The sequence below is a fragment of the Ursus americanus genome, chromosome 26, assembly GCF_024610735.1.
Source record: "Ursus americanus isolate L20-20 chromosome 26, mUrsAme1.1.p, whole genome shotgun sequence".
Taxonomy (NCBI): Eukaryota; Metazoa; Chordata; class Mammalia; order Carnivora; family Ursidae; genus Ursus; species Ursus americanus.
In genome coordinates, this window is record NC_142152.1 from 6,463,801 (window position 1) to 6,487,833 (window position 24,033).

A 24,033-nucleotide genomic window follows, 5' to 3' on the forward strand; every position below is an offset into this window, starting at 1 on the left:
TGTCGCAAAGCTGGGAATAAGCAGTTAAATCTCTCCTAGATCCTGTGGTCTGGCATTTGTTCCAGTCACAGGAAATGTGCACTTTAACTGGAGGAAAGAGTAAAATTGGCTGTGTGGCTTCTTCATTACAAGATATGGCTGCCAGGTGCCTTTGCCCAATGAGATGCCTCAGATGGGCATCTCTCCATGTAGAGTGATCTGTGCCGAGACACTGCGACTAGACCAAACCTTCATTTAGACACCTACTGCTTGCTTGCAGAAAAAGCTCAGTTCTTTTTCCTCACCCATAAGAGTGGAGTGATTGCTAATGAGTACATAATAAATACACAGATACATACACAGTAACAACATTGGTAAAATGCCTGATCTGATACCTCAGCTCTTTGTGCATGTGTGTGTAAATAAATAAATATATATAAATTTATATAAATATATTTTATAGAATTTATATATTAAAAATATCTAAGTTATATTTATATACAAAATATATTTTCTATATTTTCTATATTATTATACATATAATGACATGCATGTATGTGTGTGTATGCATGTGTGTACATTTGTATTTTACACTTCTGTAGTGCTTTTTTTTAAAAAAAGATTTATTTGTTTGAAAGACAAAGAACACGCAAGGGGAGGGGCAGGGGGAGAGGGAGAGAAAGCATCTCAAGCAGGCTTCCCGCTGAGCACAGGGACTGATGCAGGACTCCAAGCAGGGCTCAACCCCAGGACCCTGAGATCATGACCTGAGCTGAAATCAAGAGTCAGACACTCAAGCGACCATGCCACCCAGGTGCCCCTGTAGTGCTTTTTAAATGAAAGGTATTTTACGTGCAGCAACGCATATTAACTTTCATTGTCATAATCCTGAAAGGGAGGTAGGTGTTATTATTGTTGTTGTTGTTTTCATTGTTACTCTTTTCTTTAGAGATGCGTAAAATAACAGAGAGAAATTAAGTGACTTATCCAAGGCCAAAAAACTAATAAGAAGTATAGAATCTAGGATTTAAGCCCAAGGAATTTGGTACCAAAATTAATGTGCTTTCAGACACTCTGAAGTGTTAGTTTTCTTTCCCAGTTAGAGGAAAGGCATGAAAAGAAATACCAAACACCATGTTCTGGCATCTGTGGGCTGTTCCACCAGCGTGTCCCACGAGACACACGATTACTTCTGTGTGTCTCAGAAAGAATGATTCCCGCTTGTTATGGTAAGAATATGAGAGGAGGTACAGGCGCATGTGGAGTGGGAGAGCCCTTTGCCAGGAAAGTTTGCTGAGCCCTTCCTGGCAAGTGGGCATCAGTGGCAGCGAGGGCGTTGACTCCACAAAGCTTCCTGGTTGCTGCTCCACTGACAGGCTTACTACTCATACTTGGGCTTTGCTGCAAGGTCTCTCGGCACTGATGTGATTCAATTCCATTCTGTGCTACTAGAAAAGACTCATAGTATATCAGAATGATCTAGTGATTTCTTTTATGTTTTCAAAGTTAGGAAAAGCAGATATCAGGACCAGTGATTTCCAAGTTTTATTTTTTTGGAGCAAGAAGCAGCCTTCTTTTTTCCCTTTTTTCCCAAATGCAATCTTACATGGACCCTCAATATATAAAAGAGAAAAAAAAAAAGTGAGGCAGCTGGTTGTAGCTAGGTTGGGGACCTTGGTGCTGTGCCCTGTGGGCCCTTTTTAGTGGCTTCTGAGAAATCTCCTGAAATGCAGGGGTTTTGTAGTACAGAGGGAAAGTTACCGATCTGGCTAAAACTCTTCATCTTAGCTGAGGGCTTGAGAAACAGAAAGATAAAGTGATTTTCCCAAAGCCACATAGTAGACGGAGCTGAGAACCTGCCAGTTTCTCATGCTCCTGGTGCTTTGTGTACCGCATCATGGTACCAGTGATGTGACTTGGGTGCTTTCTGGGGTCCAGCTGGGGAGAGACAGCACTGGTGTCTGGAAGCCACAAAGGCACTCACACCTCTTGGCTGGTGCTCCACTGGCCAAAGCGGGAATTCACCTGCCAATACCAGGGCATAAGCAAGAGGGCCTGCCCCCAGGTCTTGATGAAAGGTGCTTGCTCCGTTTGCAGAACAGATGCTGAGATAGGGGGATCATATTTTCCTGTAATGGAAGCCGCTTTAATGTATGCCTCACCCATCTGTCTTCTCTAAAGGTACAGCGGCCCTCCCTCTTTATCTGGATGGAAGGTACCGTTTTCTTTATGGTCAGGAGCATAAAATACATAGGGACATTTGAACGGGCATCTTTGGAATGCACGGAGAGTAGTTGCTCAGCACAAAACAATTGCTAAATATTTTGTAGGGTTTTCATAATTCATGAAACCTGTTATTCCACGGAGATTTTTCTAGATACCCCATCTTCTGTAGGCTGCAGAGAAAGGAGAGAGAGCTACTTTCCTTAAGGGTCTGCCTATCTGATCTCCTTGCCTCATTTACCCAAATATTTACATAAGGCTATCTCTTGATTACTAACTCTCCTGGGAATGACCTGTTTCTTGCCCTGACTCTGGATGTTTGGAACAAGCTGTTTAGCTATTTCAGGCCCTGGTTTATCAATTCATGTAAAGGACCAGTCTGCATGTTGTCATGAGAAATACACTGAGTTAATGTTTATAAACCACAGTGATGTTCTCAGATGAAAGATGTTCAGTGAATATAAAAATACTCCTCTGTGATGATTAATGCATGGTCTTTGCCCATGAGATTATTTAAATGATGGAACAGTGGCTACTACTTTAGTCATATAGAGCCTCACTGAAGCCTCAAAGCGCTTCTCCGACACTCAGTCATGGCAAGTGTTACTTAATCCTTACTTTAGACACAGGGAAGGTGAAGCACAGTAATGCATGTGCTTTACCCTTGGGCAGGGGTTAAGTTATACTGGGGGAAAGTTTTCAGGGTTGCTTCTCTTCCAGAACATTCTCTAGATTCATTCACCTTGTCCCTCCTGCCAGGCATTTTGTAAAATATCCTGAGCCGAGACATTTTCCCTGGCCAAGAATTACAAAGCTCACAGGAAATCCACTCAGCAAGTCTTTATGGAGATCCTGGAAATACAGAGATGAGAGACATAATCCTGTTCTCACAACCCTTACAATTCAAAGGGAGAGGCAGAGCAGCGTGTCAGAGCTGAGTGCTGTGAGAGAGCCATGGGTACAGGAGAGTGTCCAGATGAAGAGTGAAGGGCATGTAGGGACAATATAAGAAGTGACACTTTGTTTGTTTGCAAATGTGCTTTGCTCACGAATTGTAATTTGGGTTCCCTCAGACACAGTTGCTGGGGCAAAGATTTGAGGTTTATAGAGAGGCTTATTTGCAGAAGAAGACCATAAGGTGACAGGGAAGGAAAGGCAGTTATCACTGTGGGTGACTGAGCTTATTTCTGGGGAAACACACATCTCAGACACATCCCTGCAAGGAGCAAGGGAGTTGGGGTATTTGTGTCCCAGTTCCTATTGGCTATGGATGGAGCACTGCTTCTGGAAGACATTCATTCCCTGATATTCCTTGCCTATGTCATGTGGGACAAAGTAGGCTCCAGATACTAGAGGAAGTCTTCAAATAAAGAATGGTGGCAGTTGGAAGTTCTGTGCACTTAGGCATAAGAGTGAGGAGGACAAGAAGGCACAGTGACTATTCTACCTTTTGAAGAAAATCACTGCTTGAATGCAAAGTACTTATTCCCTAGTGTGTCTCTTTGTCTGGTTTATAGACAGCTATTTATCGATTTCAGTCTATAGAAGATTTTCAGTCTACAGTCCCTATTAAGAACAGGCACAGGGCTGGGGAAGACCAACTTATGGCTTACTACTCATACCTGTGCAAAACACACAGCTCACTCCTCTTGTCCTGCAGGTCTCAGAAAAGATGTCTCCTCCTTAGCTTTCTTCTTGACCCCTCCTGTGTCCTCCGTAGGACTCTGAGCTCACCCCTCTCACGGCGCTTACGACATCCACTTGCACTTCTGTGTCTACTCAACCATCTTCAAAAGACTCAACTTCCTGAAGGCAGAATCTGTGCCTGTCAGAGAACCTCTCAAGTGATGCATGTGATCTCTTAAAAGAACAAAACTAAGGGCGCCTGGGTGGCTCAGTCAGATAAGCGTCTGCCTTTGGTTCAGGTCATGATCCCAGGGTGCTGGGACCAAACTCAGTGTCAGGCTACTGGCTCAGCAGTCTACTTGTCCCTCTGCCCCTCCCCCGCTTTCATGCTCTCCCCGCCCCCCCTCTCTCAAATAAGTGGATAAGATCTTTTTTAAAAAAGAACAAAAATAATAAATCTTCTCTATTTTATAGCAAGTGCCTGGGAGGGTGTGTGAATGCATGCCATACTCCAGAAGAAGTGTAAGATGAGCTGAAAGTAATGAGGTCAGTGATTGTGATGCAAGGAGCACAAAAGGAGGGGGCAGAAGGAAGGGAGATACACCAGGGTGATATATTCTAGGGTTAAAATGAAGCAGCAAGAAGCGTAACATTGTGTGAAAAGAGAAGGCTCTTTAAAAACAAGCCTGAGGTGAGCACATGATGTAATGAGCACTGGGTATTATATACAACTGATGAATCACTGAAATCTATCTCTGAAACAAATAATACACTATATGTTAATTAACTGAATTTAAATAAATAAATAGAACATTAAAAAACAAAATAAAGAAAAAGGAAAAAAATTAAAAATTAAAACAAGCCTGAGAGGAGCCTCCATGCTGTTTTCCACAGTGGCTGCACCAGCTAGCATTCCCACCAATGGTGCACAAGGAGGGTTCCTCTTCCTCCACGTCCTCATCAACATTTGTTGTTGTGTTGTTGATTTTGGCCATTCTGAGGTGTGAGGTGATATCTCGTTGTGGTTTTGATTTGCCTTTCCCTGATGATGAGTGATGTTGAGCATCTTTTCACCTGTTGTATCATTATATTGTACACCTGAAGCTAATATAATAGTGTGTGTTAACTATACTGGAATTAAAATGAAAGAAAAATAGCTAGAAAGTCATTTCCCTAAGATATTTAAGGTAAAAAAAAAATTTTGTTTTTATTTTTTTTAAGATTCTATTTATTTATTTGAGAGAGAGAGTGAGCAAGAGCTAGCACAGTCAGAGGAGGGGCAGAGGGAGAGGAAGAAGCAGGCTCCCAGCAGAGCAGGGAGCCCAATGCAGGGCTCGATCCCAGGACCCTGGGATCACGCCCTGAGCTGATGGCAGATGCTTAACAACTGAGCCACCCAGGTGCCTGGTAAAAAAAAAAATTTAAATTCATTTTTTGTCAACTCTGCTTTTAGATTTAGGTAGTCGGGGCGCCAGGTGATGCAGTCGATTAAGCGTCCAACTCTTGGTTTTGGCTCAGATCGTGATCTCAGGGTGGTGAGGTTGAGCCCCACGAAGGGCTCCCCACTCAGCATGGAGTCTGCTTGGGATTCTCTCTCTCCCTCTGCCCCCTCCCCATTCATGCTCTCTCTCTCTCTCTCTGAAATAAATAAATAAATCTTTTAAAATAAATACATAGCTTGAATGAACATATCATTTTGTGTTTAAATGCTTATTTTATTTTTTCTGATTATGAATTTTTATACCCCTATTACAGAAATTTTTTTTAAATACAGAGAGGTTTCAAAAGCATACTCCTAATTTCCCGAGATAATGACTGTTTACATTGTGTTGCATTTCTGTATAATTTTTATCCTACACAGATCACATCTACAACTTACATTTTTGTAAAATGAGAAGCATACAAGAATTTGCATGTCATCTTTGCACAGGTGCCGTGCTAATCTTCCCATACTGTTCCACTCTGGGTACACATGCTGCTGAAATATTGTATGTAAAATTTTATATTACGTGTTGCGTTTTCAATTTCTACTATATTTTAACTTTGCCCACAGCAGGATTTCTTTTCAGTCTGAGTCCTTCAGGCCAGATCTAATTTTCCCTAGCTGTTGGAGAAATTTCTGGCATAGAAAGTATTTTCAATCCAGGGGGAAGGGCAGCATTCTCTTTCCAAATCCCCTAAAGGGGCACACTTGTGCAAATTTGTCAAACCTATGATTTTAGAATGATGCTGAGGTGTGGATACATGTGGCTGGATTTTAAATTCATGCTCCATTTCCTAGAGCACTTTCTAAAAACGTAGAAGGGAAAACAGGCATTCTCATTATGGTGCTACTACTCCCAAAACATAGTGCCACAGGATTTTATAACAGCAATGTGATGGCCAGAAACCTAAACGACGAAGCTACTTGAAACATGTAAAGCCCGTCGGCAGAGGCTAAGTTTAAATGGCTCACCATTTTGTTCTTTTACCCTGTCCCTGCTCTCTGGATTTATGTCTTCACGTAAAAATAGCCACATGTAAAATTTGTAACTAAAAATGATATTCTTTGCATGTCATTCATAACCTAAAATTTTGAGGTTAAGACAAGATTATTTTCTGTCATTTAGAAATAAAATGTTTTATATATGAACCCATTTTTGATTTGATGAGTGGTCTTGGAAAAATCAGTCTGAGGTGTGTTTAAACCACTTTTAAAATTCTGCTGAAGAACAAATCTAAGGAAAAGCTAAATTAAGAATGTCATCTTTTCACTTCATATTTCCACAGATGAGTCATTTAAATGACCTTTAATCCTAGTACATTGAAAATGACTACTACAGTTAAAAGCATTCACTCTACACACCACAATTTTAACTGCATGTTAAGAGCGTTCTCTGCACCGCTCAGAGAAAAGTCTATATACATAAATGGGCTTAAACCAGATGGGACCAAAAATATGACTTGTCCAGAGATAAGCATTTATGTTAAATAAATATCACTTCTGCTCTTCACAAACTTGTCTTGGTGACTTAAAGGAAAATAGAGAAGAACTTTAGAACTGATCTTTTCATTTCACAATATATATTCAGCTTCCTGTGTGCCAGTTACAATGCCAGGAGCCCAGGTAGGAAGGTGGGTAAGTCATGGGTCTCTAGATTGGACTAGCTTGTCCCTGAGTAAAGGAGTTTCAGCGTTTTCTATAGAAGAGATGTGAGATTTAGACCCAAGATATATTCCAGGGGAAAGAAAAGGAATAGATGGGGCCAAGCCTGGGCTTTGTGTCTAAAAGTACACAGAGCAATTCATTGAACTTGGCATCCCTGGGAGATTAATCCATCATATCACGGCATCTCTTTAGTGAAAATTTATAATTTCAAAACACTTGGCCCCTGTGAGGCTCTTTTTTACCTCCTCCTCCTCCTTCTTCTCCTTTTGGCTGAGCTTAAGACCTCCTTCTTGGCTGGGGTGTTTGAATTTAAGTTTCTTAACCTGCCCACCTCTATCAACAAATCAGTGTTTCTCTTCCAAATTCTCCTCTAAATTTAAATAAAAACTACAGCAGTCCTTGTTTTTAAGGCTATATACTCTCTATTGGAAGATAAAACACATAAATACGTAAATGTTCCCTGAAGATTCAAATGCATTGTGTTTCATCTCGGAGACATATCGGTATGATTATTAAAAGAACATTCAAGTAACACTTCCTTCAAATTATGCACTCCGATTTTATTTTAGCTCTTACATTCTATTATAGTAAAGGTACTCCCGTTACTATGAATTGCACACAAACACTGTGCTCTCGTAGCTCTACTTTAGTACATACACGTATGTCCTTTCATGATGTCGGTTTTTAAAATCGACCTTATAGTACCCTAGCTTACATGCAGTAAAATCCACCTAGTATTAGTATACTGTTTCATCAAAAGTACATGTCTGTGGAACTACCTCCACAGTCAGGATAGAGAACATTTGCATCACCTCAAAAAGTTCCCTCATCTATCTTTGTAATAATATCCTCCTCACTCCCAGCACCAGACAACCATTGAGCTCTTTTCTGTTATTATAGATTAATCTCTTTCAGCATCATAAAGTGTGCCTTTTTTGTGTCGATATATTTTTGAGCAACCTAATATTTTTGAGATTTATCCATCTTGTTGCATAAATGATAGTCCATTCCTTTTAAACGCTGGATTTAATTCCATTTAGGGATATAGCACACTTTGTGTATTCATTTATCTTGGTGGACATTTGGGTTGTTTCTAGTTTTTGGCTATTAAGAATCAAGCTGCTGTAAACATTCATATATAAATATTTGTGCAGACGTATATTTTCATTTATATTGAGTAAAATGCCTTAAAGTGGGGTTGTTGGGTCATAGGGTACATTTGATTACCTTTAGAAGAAACTGCCCCTTTTCCAAAGTGGTTGCTCCATTTTACATTCCCATCAGCCATGTACGAGACCGCTTCCTCCACATCTTATCCAATTTCAGCCATTCCAGCGGGTGTATGGTAGCATTTCATTGTGGCATATAATTTGTATTTCCCCAATGACCGATGAGGTTAACATGTTTTAAATGTGTTTAGTGGCCATTCCTATATTTCTCTGATGACATATTGCATCAAATCTCTTGCCCATTTTTAAATTAGGTTGTCTTTTTATTATTTAGTGATAAAACTTCATACATCTGAAGACAAATCCTTTGACAGACATATGTATTGTGAATATATTTTTTTAAGATTTTATTTATTCATTTGACAGAGATAGAGACAGCCAGCGAGAGAGGGAACACAAGCAGGGGGAGTGGGAGAGGAAGAAGCAGGCTCATAGCGGAAGAGCCTGATGTGGGGCTCGATCCCAGAACGCCGGGATCACTCCCTGAGCCGAAGGCAGACGCTTAACCGCTGTGCCACCCAGGCACCCCTGTGAATATTTTTTCCCATTTTGTGCTTTGCCTTTTCATTTTCAAGGAGCAGAAGTTTTTGACAATACCATTCCTTAGAATATGCTAGGCACATCTGTTTCCACGTAAGCTTTGCTAATGAGTACAGTGAATATCTCTTAAAATGTAGTACCAAGGGAAATCATGTTGCCTTTTCCACAGTGATTGATAATGAATCTGTGGCAAAGAGTCCCAGGAATTATCAAGCGTAAGATTCACCAATGGTATATGTCCCCAAATTCTGTGCTCCCGGGAGTTTCCACCTCAGTGACCATGTTCATTCCTATCCTTTCTTCCCAATACTTCTCCGCAGTAAGTCTTCCTCATTTCACAGAATGAGTCAGCAGGGAGCACAAACACTATTTCATCGCAGTGCAAGGGTCACAATGACCTCCTTGTTGCGTTGGAAAAGTAATTTAAAAGTTGCATCTGTTCTAGATTTCAGGAGTAGAAATCTCTGGTATATTGACTTAGAAAACTCAAACCTCTCCTTGGCTCTCAAAATTGGAACCCCATGAGTTTGTCCTTTCTTCTAACAAAATAGTGTCCTGTGTTTCATTCACTTCTTTTAGAAAATATTTGTTAAAATATACCATAGGCCAAGCATCGTGTCAGAAAAGAAAGAAATATCTAGTGCATCACGTATCAAATCTTTTAGTTTATTCTTACAGAATAATGAGCCATCTTGAGGATAGGAATCTTATTCATTCTCCTGTGCTCAGTGCTTGGCACACAGATATTTATTAATGTAGTTAATGTATGAATGATTGTACGCACACATGCATGCATGAATTTGTCAGAGAAAGCTGCTTTGCCTTAGTTTCCTATGTTTACTATAATGTGAGTGTTTTCTGTAATGGGAAAGCTATAACCAAATAGCTATGGCCATTCAAGGGAAAACCATGCTCCAGTAGCAATGAAACAATCCAGATGTCCCAGTAACATCCTAGCTAGGAAGTCAGTTACTGCTCAGAGTGGGCTTCTGTCATTTTGATTCCTAATGGTTAAAATTTCCCAAAGTGGAAGAAAATACATGGGACCTCAGAAATGAGAAGGGTCACAAGGACGTCAGTTTCTTCTTAGATTACATCAGAGATAAGATTAATAATAAGAAAATTCACTATCACTATAACACACAATATTTAGTATGGTTTATAAAATAGGCTCTTATTGGATCCTTATAATACTCCTGGCAGGTAGCCACAAGGGGTATTAATATTAGTACACTTCCCAGTTATATAGATTTGGAAGTGAGGTTCAGAGAATGAAAGGGTCTTGCCCAAGATTTTACAACTACTTCATGGCAAAGACGACTAGTTGGATTCTAATATTCTTTTGTCCCTTGGAGGACGACCTCCTTACTTGATGGGGTGACATAGATGGTATATCTAAGTCTACATTTCTCTTTTCCTCTTGATTTTCAAATAATATCCCTTTTTTGTGTCATGACAGGAGATAAATTATCCTTACTATAGTGTATCTTTATGGTATACCCTGGACAGTATTAAAGAAAACCCAATTTTTAAAACAAAGCTTTGATAAAAAACTTCACTTAATTTCATAGAAATGAGCCCCTTGGAAATTATGATTCTGTGAACCCTCAAATTGTTTTTTCTATACATTTTTTTCTATTTTGTAAGAAGTTAGCTGGATTTTTTTTCTTTTATACAGAGGAAACTTCCTTAATTGTTTTTGTTTTTACTTGTCCAAGAGGAGCTCGTTAACCAAGGTACATTTATTCAGAAATTTCATTGTCTGGGTATGCCTGGAGGGACAATGGTGCCTGATAGGTGTAGACAGGAACTTGGGTAGAAGGACCACAGAGCTATTCATCACCTCTGTTCAACCCTCCAAGGAACAAAGTGAGGCAGTGCTATCTGTGAGCTATCACATCAGGACATACTGGACAACCAGCTTGCATTTGGAGAATGACCTTCAACGGCAAGCATGGCTGTGGGTTGACATTACTGCTGTAACAGGATTACATTTTCAGGCCATTGCTTTGCAGAATGTAAAGTGTGTTTGCCTCTGCCTCAGTGACAATGGTGTAATTGTAGTCTTTTTAATTGGGTCCGAAGGTAGGAAAATCCAAGGACTGAGGCTGGGTCATTGGATAAAATTTGAGATTCTATCTTCCCTGCCAACCAGTTGGGGACTATGACCAAGAAAAATACAATTTAATCTCTCTTTCTCCAACAGCTGTATTTCTGCATTCTCATTGGCCTCTATAATAGCTACATGAAGGATAAACACTCCCTTTATTAATGCTTCATTAAGAATTTTTATATCTATGTGACAAGTGGCATATTCTTTGCTCAGAATAAAGTACTTTAGAGCTTTGATTCCAGCTGGTCTAGATTGGAAAACTCATTAATGCAGTTAGAATGACTGACAGCAAACTCCTCAGGGGAGAGAGATGGTCTTATATGTATGGAAACAGTCAAACAGGATTGGTCAACTTTTATAAATAAACCATTGGAAAATGTAATTTAGAGGGAGGAGTACATCAGTTACAGATTGTTTCCTTAATCGTCCCTGTTATTTCCCAGTTCCAAATTTTAGGCATTTTTCATGACAAAAATAATAATTAAAGTATGCAACAAAGCTCATCATTCAGTCTTTTATAAAGCAACATCTATCTGTAATGACAAAGGGAATTATAAATGATGTTACAATTTGGAGGCAAAATTATAAGATCCTTTATAGTTAAGGCAATTGTTGGCCATCTTGACCAAGTTCTAAATTTAAGTCACCATCTCTCAGTTCAGATTGGCATCAAGTTAAAACAGACAAGGAATTGTTTCCAGTGGAGAAGATTAAAATGCAATATAAATACATCTATCTTCCTTTGCCCAGGGATCCATCCCATACCATTTGCATAATGGGTTAGTTTGTTTGTTCCCTTTTAAATGTTAAATTTGGAACATTTTATTCTACGTGCCATCAAAAAATAAACACATGAAGTTCTAAGCCCACAGCTTTTCATATTTATCTGATACTAAGAATACGTCCATCTTGTCTGTATTTAAGGAAGCACAAGCACTTTCTCATTTTTTTACACACCCAAGATGACAAGGATCTAAAGAGTTATGAATATAGACAAACGAAAGTTAGTGTTTCACCTCATTCTCAAGGACACACACACACACACACACATACACACACACACACACACACACACACCCTCACTCTGCTTCTTCTTGAAGGCATTTGGAGGCTCCAGTTTGTTTGTGTGTTGGCTTCTGATTGCCCTGGTCCCTTCCCATCTCTGATGTCTTCTATTCCTGAGCTGTATTACTGAGTGGTCACTTGAATCAGTGTATGCCTACACTCTTTCCTCCTATGGGTCCCCAGTGTAAATGGGCCCTGTGTCTAATTGCCTCGATGGCAAAGAGTTAACCTAAAATCCAGTCCCTGCAAATGGAGAATCTATTATTCAACTCAAGTGGAACACGTTTTGCTTTTTCATGAGGGTATCTTGGGATGCATAATAGCTGAGTTTAGTCCTTATAGGAGGGAATCCATGGCACGAGGTTGACCAGTGGTCAAACCTTTAGCAGGAGGAGAAACTTCCATGTTCTTCCAGATGTGAGCACTTTCCCCTCTCCCCAGTACAGCCTGGCTCAGGGCTAGGGGATGAAGTTAAGATGCATAGCAGCCAACCCGCCCTGATGTTTAAGAGTGGTGGTTAGAACAGCGACCTCCCAGAGGGTTAGAAAGTGCCACTCATGAGCCCTTTGCATTGTAACAGTCACCACTTTGCAGCATCTCAGCCTCCTGATGCTTAAAACTCTGCCAGTCTAAAGCTACTCACATTCAATTTGTATTAGCAACTGGCTTTTCCTCAAACTTCGCTGCCTAGCCTCTCAGTAAAGAGATTTTATGCTATTTAATGGTAAAATTCAGCCTCCCTGATGGTTTTCTTTAACACAGCTACTCGGGTAGCCAGGGGATGGGTCTCCTTGGAAACATCAGTAGCAACTCAGCTACTCTATCGCCTGACAACGATCTCTCTGCGTCATTGGCTGCCTATTTCAAGCAGTTGGTGTCCTGACTAGAACTGAACACTGAGGACATGCGGTATGGGGGAGCAAACTTGCTATTAAGGTCAAGACAGGTGATGGGAAGTAGGCCCAAGTGAGAGTGGAGATTCTGCAGACCAAGACCCCCATGTCCAGGAAGCATGAATACCTCCATACAGGGTTCCAACATATAGGGGCACCAGTTATTCTGGAAGTGCGGGCTCAACAGGTAGGTGGGGCCCAGGCATAGGGAATTTGGGCAGCAGATATGTTCAAATTTAGGCAGTGAGGCAGTGGTACATCAAAAGATGGAGAGAGGCACCTGAGTGGCTCAGTGGTTTAGCATCTGACTCTTGATTTCAGCTTAGGTCTAGATCTCAAGGTTGTGAGATCCAGTCCAGCATCAGCTGGGCAGGTAGTCTGCTTCTCTACCTCTTCCTCTGTCTCCCCCTACCTTCCCCCTCCCTCAAGCATACACATGTGCATGCACACACCCGCACACACATGCTCTCTCTAAAAATTAAAAATTTTTAAAAAGATGGAGAACAGAGGCCCTGCTACTGGGCAAAGGGCCTAGTCAGAGATAGGCAGGTCTGAGTGGTGTTAGGAGACTAAGGTATGTCCCAGAACCAACACTCAGAAATGAGACAAAGGCAGAGCTAAGATCTGGATTATGAGAACAGGGGTGGGGTGTACCTTGGAATTTGGGACCAAGGTGAGAGCTTCATTATCAGAACTGAATGTAGGGACTGAATGAGGGTGAGTGTGAGGTAGGGCTCTATTTCCATCTTGTAACACGATCTAAGAAAAAGAGAAAAAGAGGCCTAAGAAGGTTCTAGGATGGTGGTAGGGACACCACCATGGTTGAATCAGAGGGTCAGGGACTCAAAGTACACATGTAAACTGGTATTGATTGTTGGGAGAGAAAACAGGTTAGAAAAAAAGAAGCAGTACCCACAACTACCCTCCTCACATATTCTGCATTTCATATTGCTTCCTTTCTCTTCTTGTCATCATAGTGTTAATAACTGCTTTTATTAACAGTTTATCTTAAAAACTGTTGAGAGGGGGGTGACTTCTGAAGAATGTGCCAGGGTGAAGAAGTGCTTTGAGAATGATCCCCCTCTCTCTGCCCCGCTATACCGTGCTTAGATACTGGCTGCCCCCAGGGTTAGGTGAGCAGGCAGAAACACGTGGAGGAGGGAGTCTCAGAGCCCGGAGATGACAAGCATGACATTATTTCACATACTGAGCACCTTTCGTGGGCCAGGTATGAGGCAGGATACTTCACATACAGTATCTAATTTAATCCTGGCAAGGTAAAGATTATTCTTCTATGCACACAAATAAAGCCACTGAGTCTCGGAGAGTTTGTGTCACTTCCCTGGTATCCCACAGTTGGTTCCTGCTCCATCACCCTAACCTCCCTCCATATGGGGGCTGAGAATGCTTAAATTGCTTGCTTCCAAACAAGATTACAGAGGAGAGAGATGTGTCAGCTGGGGAAATGCCAGGGCCCAGATGTGAATAAATGAGGAAGTCAGGGGATGCACAAAAGGGTGATAATCACATAGAACTTCAGATACGCCTGAGCCCAGGTCAAAGACTAAGCTATTGTTTAACTGACTGATACCCAGACCTGACTCTGGGTCATTAGAAAAACTCCTAATGATAGATAGGTGCTCCTTAGTTTAAAAATACAGATTCAGAAAGTAGCTGAGAACATTGATTAAATGAGTACCAGTTTTCTTGGAATGTAATAACTTTGGCCCCAGCCTTCGCCAGCCAGATTTTACATTGTAAAGCCAAAGCAGCCGTTACAGAGAAAGACCTGGCATAGGGTATTTGCAGTAGGTGTTTAGCATGTGACAGAATTGTGGACCTGGGCTGAGAAGAAAGGAATCAGTTCCTCAGTATTCTCTGATGAGTAATTTACATGACATTTTCTCAAAAGAGGTAGCAGCCACCTAATATGCCAGCTGACGGGGATGGTGCCTCTCTTTCCAGGCAATCAGAATATTCAGCCTGTTCTGGTTACTGGAACCAAACCTTTAGCCAAGACTGGTCTCAACAAGGAGTGGGTCAGGGTATTGTGCTAGTTCAGAGAAACGTGGGGAGCTTGTTAAAATGCAGAGTCCCAGGCCCCCAGAATCAGGATATTCTTCAGGTGATGCTGATACAGATGGTCCTGTAGGGACACTTTGAAAAAGTCTAGCTGAGATTCCCTTTGCACCGGCACCCACTGCATTTGTCAGAGGTGAACTGAACTGGACACTCCTAATTTTGAGAGTACAGGTAGAGAGCCTCCCCATGTGCCCACGAATGGTCACTTTTCCAATACACATCAATGGCCAGTGTTCGGGAGGAAGGAGGCCCTCAAGGTGCTCAGTGGTCAAAAATGCTGTGGCCAATCTCAGGAGACACTGTGGCAGCCAAGAGAGGAGCCCTCTCAATGCCAGCTATGGTCACTTCACCAATGAACCCCAATCTTTGCTTTTCTTTCATTCTGGCCTCATGACCAGAAGGAGGTGGGTTCCAGAAATGAGGGACCAAAGAGGGGACATACAGGCTGTTCTTTCTCCCAATTTCTCTACCCCCATGGCTATTGGAATTCATCCATTTGTGCTGCATCCTGAAGACTTTAGTTCTTTTTACCCATCTTGAAAAAAATGAAATATTACACCAACTATCAGGAGGAGGTTGGGACTTCCTTGTGTGAGCCTGCTTTAAGGACAAGGAGTTGCTGAGACAGAAAATTCCCCAGTGGCAGGCTTGATGGATGATATGACATTGTCTCCTGGGGACACAGTGATTTGCAGCAGCATTTCAGCAACCCAAAATAAACCATCACTCTGCACAAGGGGTGATGAGCTTAATGTCTACACTCTTCATCATAATTCTGGTAGCAGAGCTTCCCAGACTCCAGGTTAACGCCTTTCACTTTGGCCAGAAAACCTGGAGCAGGAACATGGGAGAGATCATAAGATAATTGTTCTTTGGATGAGCACCTTTCATCTGAAAATCTCCAAGTGCTTTATAAATATTAATTAAATTGCAACAACACCTTAGTATGCCTAATTATTATCTTTCCACCACCCCCAGCTCCATACCAACCCCTTAAAGACGAGGCACTTGAAGGATAGCATGGCTATACTTCAGTGTCTGAGCTTATCATAGAGGCAAAATCCAAATCTCAGTGTTCTTCATTTCTAGAACTATATTAAAAAGGACTAAAGTGATTGAAAGGATCACATGATTCCTATGCATATATACACTATGAAGTACTACTACTAGAAGAGAAGAATAAAATATGTATGTTGAATTATTTAATTAGAAGAACTATTATATTAATCCTAGCTTTTAACCAATCTTTTCCCACCCAAGAAACTTAACTTCTTACTGTTTCTATTTTTCCACCTATGCAATGGTTATATAATGGAGTTCCCTAATCTCTTACATTATTCTATCACTCCATCATAAGCATTGATGGCTTATGAGATGATGTGTTCTGTGACCTACAAAAGGTATTCATCTTTCCTATTAATAATGGCATACTCTCATAATTTAAAATGTGTTATCCTGATATATCAGCCAAGCACAAAGAATTTTCATGATCAAAGCTGTTACTCATATTATCAGAATTACTGTCCTCTTCATATTAGTTCATGGCCACTGGCCTGTATGATACTATCTTAGTTGAGTCAGTCACAATCCTTTTTTTTTTTTTTTTGGAAAGCTGGTACTAAAACCACCACCAAAATTTATAAGTTAAAAAAAAAAAAAAAAACAACCCGTAGTTAGAGACCAAATATTGTCAGTGATTCTAAAATCTGTCTCTGCTTCTATTCTGTTTGAGGAACATCAGTTTCTCATTTATATGTTGACCTGGAAACAGCTACCTGGAGGTAGATTAAAAAGTAGTGGGTCTTCTTGGAGGGACTTGGGACAGAGTGGCAAGTGAGTAAAGCAGCTAAATTAACAGTCTTTTCCAACCAGCTCTCCAGACTCACTTTGGACTGTTGTTTGTGGAGGAGGCCAAAAGAAAGAGAAGATCCAGTTATGCCTTCCAGAGGATCCCAAGCAGAGAGGCAAGGAGGAAGGTGTGGAGCAGGGCATGCACACAGAAAGGTCAGAGATAATACTGTCCCTGCAAAGGCCTATGGGAAAATGGGAAAATTAAAGAGGGCAGCAAAGATGGATCCTTCAGGTGTTAGCCATGGAGGTATAATTCCCAAAGGAAAGAAAGATTTCCAACTTCTGGATAAGACCAACTGCAGGCATATTTGGTGGAACTGGTAGAGACATGACATAGTATGTTTATGTACTAAGATTTCTTCTAAGGTTTACAAAGCAAACAATGCATGTTGCTAGTGGTAGGCCAATGACAAATCTTTCTACAGAGATCGTGTTTATGAGGCAAGTGAGAAACATCTACAAAGGAAGCCACTGGCTAGAGCAATTCTAATCTTTTAGAAATTATTAATATTTTAGGAGAAAAATAGAGAAACAAGTTCCTGAAAAAAAAATACATATATATAATGGGAAAACTGAGAGTGAAGGATAAGGAGCTACACAAAGACAGGCATGAACACTCACTCATTTAGTGCTGAGCAGCTTCGGATATGGTTCCATGCAGTGTCCTCTCAGATGCTCTAAATGTGTTAGGAGCACAAAGGAAACAGGTTTCCTGCCTCAGGCTGGTGACAGTCAACGAGCTCTGAAGTCAGAAAAATGGGTCCAAATCCTAGTCTGCTACTCCCCAGCTGTGTGACCCTGGCCAGTTACCCGCTCCGAAGGCCTGAGCTGCCTCACAGGGCTGTCGGGAGAATTAAATGAGATATTGCACGTGAAGTGTTCAGCACACAGCCTGGCACATCGCAGAGAACGCACTCAATAAACGTTAGTGCACATCGTGCCCCTCACAGGAGCCTCTCTACCTAGCCCCAAGGCTGATTAAAAATAAACACCATCCAACTTTTCTGAGCTGATACACCCAAAGGGAACACTATCTTCCCAAACGGCCATTTTGGGTGCTATGTCTGACTTGAACGTTGCTGCTGTGTTTCCTCAAAATAATTCCAGACTGTCTCTGTTGGGAACGTCCTCATGGCATATTTAAAATATACACACATACATGTGTTGTTATTGATGGCAAATCTTGGTCCTTCTGGGGTGATTTTTTTTTTCATTTAGAATTTGTCATTTAGAGCCAAATCTAATGAAAAAGGAACATAATCAAGAGGGGACAAAATTAAAGTACACAGATTGATTGAGTGTGTGTGTGCGTGCGCACACCTTATAAATCAACCCCAAAGGCAATTCCAAGTGAGGATTTGTATAAACATTGTGAAGAATGGTGGACAGTGATGTAAAGCGCATAACTTCCTGAACTCATTACTTGAAGGATGTCCTTCATCTATTCTTGACTTTTTAAATACCATTTAACATCAAAATCTCATTCCTTTATTGTTATACATGAGCTTTTGGCTTCTACTCACTTTTCCAGAAAGGGAACGAGGGGAAGGAAAGAAAGGAAAAGGCCCAGGATAGAAGAAAGAGGATGGGAGGAGAGAGAAAGGCCAAAAGTGAAAGGACAAGTCGAGGCAGGGAAAATAAAACCAGCTTAGAAACATCACAGAGGAATCAACCTTGTAGGCAAGAGACATTAATTACAGTTTGCTTTTTAAGACATAACTCATGCTACTATTTGTTTTGTGAAGAGGGGAGAGTGCTTATAATCGGCGGCAATAAACTTTCCAGTCAAGGCTAAACATTTTTTTAATTCTGTTCTGAGAAAGTGTGTTTATTAAAATACTTTAGCCTTTTGAGAAATGGAACCATTTCTTAGAACATGTATTTTACTGTTTCCTTCATAGTTTGGACCATCGCTTACCACCTGTTCACTTTTTCCCTCTGGTCTCCTCAAGGCTCCTGGACAAGCAGGGGCTTGTGGGAAAGGAAGGAAGCACGAAGAGCTCTCTTATGATAACGTGATTAGCAGAAAGTATAAAAGAGGCTTCTTCCCCTGTTCACAAAGCAGATTTTCTTCACAAGCTGGCAGAGCTCCCAGACAATTTGCTCTGGGGACAGACTCTCGCTAAACTGCTGCCAGGGCCGCCGCTGGGGCCTCCAGATTGATGAGCTGGGGCAGCCACAGGGAGGGAGCACTGAGGAGGCAACACTGGGGAGGGCCAGCCTAGGTCACCCAGCAGGAGACGCGCCCAAGAGCACAGAGCAGGCGCCATGCTCGCCCGTCCCCTCCCTGCCCAGGCCTGCTGGCACTGAAACAGCAACAGGAAGGGCTGAGGGGCTACAGCGGGGAGAAGCTGGCTGCAGGGTCCAAGATGGAGGCTGACGAATCACAATGTAGTGAAGGATGTGGTGGCTCCCATCTGCGGGCCCAGGGCTCAGGCCTGTTCCAGGTGCTCAGAGCAGCTTGGAGGGCAGAGTCAAACCCTGTTCTCCGTCTCCGAACGCTAACTTCCTGTCAGGCGCAGGGGTCTGCCCAAGCAGAGGTGTGGGTCTGGGGAATGATCCCGTGCAAATGTCGCTGCCACACTCCCCAGATCCTGCATGGAGCACGGTCACCACAACAATGCCCAGCCCACAATTTTAAGCTCCCCCGGGGGGTGGTGTCCACAAACACACGTACTCTGTACTCCGGAGTATTTCTACTTGGATTGGAAATTAGTGGGAGTTCTATTGTCTAATACGTGTTGGTGGGGAAAGGAGAGGAGGGTCATCAGCTTCTACAGCTACTGCAGGTCTTATTTTATTTTTTTATAATTTTTTATTTATTATGTTACTCACCATACAGTACATCCCTGGTTTTTGATATAAAGTTCGATGATTCATTAGTTGCGTATAACACCCAGTGCACCATGCAATACCTGCCCTCCTTAATACCCATCACTGGCCTATCCCATTCCCCCACCCCCCATACCCTCTGAAGCCCTCAGTTTGTTTCCCAGTGTCCATAGTCTCTCATGGTTCATTCGCCCTTCTGATTACCCCCCCTTCCTTCTTCCCTTTCTTCTCCTACCGATCTTTCTACTTCTTATGTTCCATAAATGAGTTAAACCATATGATAATTGTCTTTCTCTACTTGACTCACTTCGCTTAGCATTATCTCCTCCAGTCCCGTCCATGTTGCTGCAAATGTTGTGAAATCGTTCTTTTTGATGGATGAGTAATGTTCCATTGTATATATGGACCACATCTTCTTAATCCAGTCATCTGTTGAAGGGCATCTCAGCTCCTTCCACGATTTAGCTATTATGGACAATGCTGCTATGAACATTGGGGTGCATATGGCCCTTCTCTTCACTACGTCTGTATCTTTGGGGTAAATACCCAGTAGTGCAATGGCTGGATTGTAGGGTAGCTCAATTTTTAACTTTTTAAGGGACCTCCACACTGTTTTCCAAAGCAGCTGTACCAACTTGCATTCCCACCAACAATGTAAGAGGGATCCCCTTTCTCCACATCCTCTCCAACATTTGTTGTTTCCTGCCTTGTCAATTTTTGCCATTCTAACTGGCGTAAGGTGCTATCTCAGTGTGGTTTTGATTTGAATTTCTCTGATGGATAATGATTTTGAACATTTTTTCATGTGTCTGTTAGCCATTTGTATGTCTTCATTGGAAAAGTGTCTGTTCATATCTTCTGCCCATTTTTTGATTTGATTATTTGTTTCATGAGTATTGAGTTTGAGAAGTTCTTTGTAGATCTTGGATGCTAGTCTTTTATCTGTAGTATCATTTGCAAATATATTCTCCCATTCCATGGGCTGCCTCAGTTTTTTTGACTATTTCCTTGGCTGTGCAGAAGCTTTTTATCTTGATGAAGTCACAGAAGCTCATTTTTTCTTTTGTTTCTCTTGCCTTTGGAGATGTGTCATGAAAATTTTGCTTTGCCCGATGTCATAGAGGTTGCAGCCTATGTTCTCCTCTAGGATTTTGATGCATTCCTGTCTCACATTGAGGTCTTTCATCCATTTGGAGTTTATCTTTGTGTATGGTGTGAGAGAGTAGTCAAATTTCACTCTTTTGCATGTAGCTGTCCAATTTTCCCAGCACCATTTATTGAAGAGACTGTATTTTTTCCACTGGATGTTTTTTCCTGCTTTGTCAAAGATTAGTTGCCCAAAGAGCTGAGGGTCCATTTCTGGGTTCTCTGTTCTGTTCCATTGGTCTATGTGTCTGTTTTTGTGCCAGTACCATGCTGTCTTTGTGATCACAGCTTTGTAATTCGGCAACGTGATGCCCCCAGCTTTGTTTTTCCTCTTCAACAATACCTTGGCGATTCGGGGCCTTTTCTGGTTCCACACAAATTTAAGGGCTGTTTGTTTCAATTCTTTGAAAAATGTCATTGGTATTTTGATCGGGATGGCAGTGAAAGTATAGATTGCTCTGGGTAGCATGGATATTTTAACTATGTTTATTCTGCCAATCCATGAGCATGGAATATTTTTCCATCTTTTTGTGTCTTCTTCAATGTCTTTCAAGAGTGATTTGTAGTTTCTAGAATATAGATCCTTTTACATCTCTGGTTAAGTTAATTCCAAGGTAACGTATGGTTTTTGGTGCTATTGTAAATGGGATGGATTCCCTAATTTCTCTTTCTTCAGTCTCATTATTCGTGTATAGAAATGCAACTGATGGGGCGCCTGGGTAGCGCAGTCGTTAAAGCGTCTGCCTTCGGCTCAGGGCGTGATCCCGGCGTTCCAGGATCGAGTCCCACATCGGGCTCCTCCGCTGGGAGCCTGCTTCTTCCTCTCTCACTCTCCTGCTGTGTTCCCTCTCTCCCTGGCTGTCTCTCTGTCACATAAATAAATAAAAAATCTTTAAAAAAAAAAAAAAGAAATGCAACTGATTTCTGAGCATTGATTTTGTATCCCACCATATTACTGAATTGCTCTATAACTTCTAATAGTTTGGGCGTGGATTCTTTTGGGTTTTCCATATAGAGTATCATGTCATCTGCGAAGAGAGACAGTTTGACTTCTTCTTTGCCAATTTGAATACCTTTGATCCCTTTTTGTCGTCTGATTGCTGTTGCAAGGACTTCTAGTACTATGTTGAGTAATAGTGGCGAGAGTGGGCATCCTTGTCGTGTTCCCGTTCTTAAGGGAAATGCTTCCAGCTTTTCCCATTGAGAATGATATTCGCTGCAGGCTTTTCATAGATGGTTTTTATGAAATTGAGGAATGCACCCTCTATCCCTACACTCTGATTATTTAAACAGACGAATTAATTATGAAGAGATTGAAGCAGTAATCAAAAACCTCCCCAAAAACAAGAGTCCAGGACCTGACGGATTCCCCGGGGAATTCTACCAAACATTCAAAGAAGAAATAATACCTATTCTCCTGAAGCTATTTCAAATAATAGAAACAGAAGGAAAACTACCAAACTCATTCTATGAGGCCAGTATTACCTTGATCCCCAAACCAGGCCAAGACCCCTCAAAAAGGAGAATTACAGACCGATTTCCCTAATGAATATGGACGCCAAAATCCTCAACAAGATCCTAGCTAATAGGATCCAACAGTACATTAAAAGGATTATCCATCATGACCAAGTGGGATTCATCCCTGGGATGCAAGAGTGGTTCAACATTCGCAAATCGATCAGTGTGATAAATCATATCAACGAGAAAAGAGTCAAGAACCATATGATCCTCTTAATTGATGCAGAAAAAGCATTTGACAAAATACAGCGTCCTTTCCTGATTACAATACTGCAGGTTTTAGCACAGCCAGACCTGATTTCTGATGGGGAGACTTTTAAAAATGACTTTCCCCGGTAGTAGAATTTTAGAAAGGTTTATGACCATGAATCATTCAGGGTCACTAACTGATTTAGCCCCCAGTGTTTTCCAAGTATCCTCAAAAGGATTCTTGGCTAGGGGCGCCTGGGTGGCACAGCGGTTAAGCGCCTGCCTTCAGCTCAGGGCGTGATCCTGGCGTTATGGGATCGAGCCCCACATCAGGCTCCTCCGCTAGGAGCCTGCTTCTTCCTCTCCCACTCCCCCTGCTTGTGTTCCCTCTCTTGCTGGCTGTCTCTATCTCTGTCGAATAAATAAATAAATAAAATCTTTAAAAAAAAAAGGATTCTTGGCTAAATTGGATATTAACAGAAAACGTGGGGCCATATTTGCGTTTCTGTTGCCTTAAGGGTCCACCAGCCAGGATGCCCTGAGGCTACTATGGAGCAGGACCTGGTAGTGAGGGTAAGCTGGCTGGCCCACCAGGTCCTGCTCTCTCTGTTCTGCCTACTAACGGAATAACCTTACTGGGAGTGTGTGCGTGCACTTCACCATACAACCAATTCCTGATGAGATTCCCCAAAATTCAGAAAATATAGAAAAAGGTAGAGAATACCACCAACTCGGAATAGGCACAGTTGAAATGCTAGTGCATATTCCTCATGATTTTTCTATGCTAGTATTTTGATGCAAGATTACAGTATACGTATATTTTTAGAACCAACCTTTATTCACTCCACAGTACATCACACATACTAGCCTTCCGTGTTAGTAAGTATAGATCCATGTTAACTTTTTTAATGGCTGTTTACTAATCCAGGATAAAAATGTGCTGCAGTTTATGTAATCAGTAGACATTTCAGATGCCATTATGTTATTGCTGGTAGAAATAAGGATCTTCACATAAACATCACTGAATCCTTGTCAGAGCATTCCTTTAAGATGGATTCTTCAAAATGAAGCTGCTGGGTCAAATTCCATCATCTTTAAAAGATTTGAAGCACCCTGTCAAAGTGTTCCTACAGGAAGTCTCCACCAATATTCCCTCCGTCCAGCAGCCAGTGGAGCTGTCCATTTTCCTCCTCCACCCTCAAGGCTGGGCATGAAGAGTCTTGTTCACCTTTCCCAGTCTGATGGTTGTAAATGATATCTCATTTGCTGGATTAATTTGGTGTTCAGGGCTTTCTCTTCTCCCTCTGGCAACTTCCGCCATCTCTTGCAGCTCTTTCCCCACCAGCATCTCTCTCATTCAACAATAAACATTAATAGAGCACTTATCTGTAGGCACTGTACCCAACATCCCCTCTCCAGAAATGGCATGATCTAGGGTGCTCTGGGGGAGGAGGGGGCGGCCCAGGGGAGCAAGAGAGAGCTCCACAGAGGAGTTTTGATGCAATGGGGGAAAGGTTATTTAATGCAGAAGATGGAGCATCAGCGAAATCAAAGGCCTGTGTTCCAGTGAGATGAGGACAGGGGGTTGCGCAGGACGCC

The 24,033-nt window shown here is 41.7% G+C and overlaps 1 non-coding gene across 1 annotated transcript; it reads right to left on the reverse strand.

The window, feature by feature from the left end:
* Nucleotides 1-5,713: 5,713 nt before the first annotated feature.
* On the reverse strand, nt 5,714-5,815 carry LOC148107676 (U6 spliceosomal RNA). Its single transcript, XR_015721940.1, has one exon. It is a non-coding gene; the product is annotated as a U6 spliceosomal RNA (small nuclear RNA).
* Between the last annotated feature and the right edge of the window lie 18,218 nt (nt 5,816-24,033).